This window comes from Aureococcus anophagefferens, assembly GCF_000186865.1.
Source record: "Aureococcus anophagefferens unplaced genomic scaffold AURANscaffold_46, whole genome shotgun sequence".
NCBI classification, from domain to species: Eukaryota; class Pelagophyceae; order Pelagomonadales; family Pelagomonadaceae; genus Aureococcus; species Aureococcus anophagefferens.
In genome coordinates, this window is record NW_008705601.1 from 52 (window position 1) to 1,557 (window position 1,506).

Consider the following 1,506-nt stretch of genomic DNA (forward strand, 5'->3'; position numbering starts at 1 on the left):
TTAGAGAAAAAACGACATTATTAAACCAGTAAACTATCCTAACTTTCTAATGGGGGAATCTCCAACATAAGGAACTCCAATTGCGCGTATGCTGACTTTACGTCCCATTTTGCATTGTTTCACGCCTTATTTGGAGGTTTGGCGTGTCGTGAAGCCTTGGATTCAGGTGGATTTACGATAGTCAAAGCCGCATTGGCAGTTGTCTTTAGCAGTAGTCTATGTAAACAGGATACTTGCTATGCAGTCTCCCCTGTCGGACATGAGTCAAACTTGGAGCCGCGATGGGGCGACCATTTCACAACGCAAAAAAAAAATGAGGCTACTTCACATGGCAATCTGATGTCAAAGACTCCATAAAACACCGCAAAACACATGCCGAGATCATGATGTTGATTAGAGGCAGCGTCCTAAATATCAAGAAACCCGATTGTGAAGTATCCGGTAATTTAGAATATGGGTTGCTATTCAGTTGAGTTGGGACTGGGAGAGCTGAAGGTCCAAATAAATATGCCACCACTATTCATGCCGTTTTACTTCGTTGATTCTCGATAGCAACACTACGAGTGCTTTTGCTGATGGGAAAGACTGAGTGAGGAAACTAACAATTTAGCGGCTATGATGCATTCGTTTGTCGAGTCTTGTGACTCTGTTATGAATGCACAACTCGTGTCACCTGTAGACATGGTTATGTCACGTGTCATGTCACCATGGCCCAGATGCAAGAGGGCTTCCTTGGGCAACCCGCGCATGTCCCCTCTGGTGTAAACACAAACGTCAGTGGAGCTTTCGGCGTAGTTTTTCTTGAAGCCAAAATTTGTGAGCTGGCGCTGAAATGATTCCAATCTGCGATGACGAAAGTAGGTCGGCATCGCTTCGAGAAGTGCAGAAGGAGGGAGGGGGATTATTAGGTTTCCAGAGTTCCAGGAAATTAAATGGGCTTCAAGCTGAGTGACTGCTGCATACAGTCGTGGACCGAATTCTTTTTTTGAGGAACAGCCCGGAATCAATTTAGGATGGCATCTAGTTCGCTTGTGATCTTGAATCAGACGCTGTAGCTGAGACTTTTGCTCGAGAGTGAGCACATGAATATTTTTCACGTCATTGAGCGTCGTAATTGTCTTTCGTTGCCACGACCCTCGCAAGAATTGCTCAAAGATGCACTCAACATGATACCAGCTTGTTTTTGAACATTTCATCTTTCTGCCGATACGAGGCGTACCACGGGCAATCGCACAACGGCAACTTCGCTCCCTACACTTCGACCTTGAGTTGTTCGCGATCGATGCCTGCTAGTCATGAATTTGTTATTGTTCCTTGGCGCGAAGTTTCGACTACGAACCTCATATGATGGGTCCATATCATCTATATTGTCGAATCGATCGCCCGAAGAGAACGACGGCATAGCTGCAGAATGGATGGTGAATCCTACAAGTGCTTCCCAATGCGTTATACGATCTTTGCATGGGATAGGTCTCTTTTCACTTGCCTTAAGTTAAAATCGCGGGG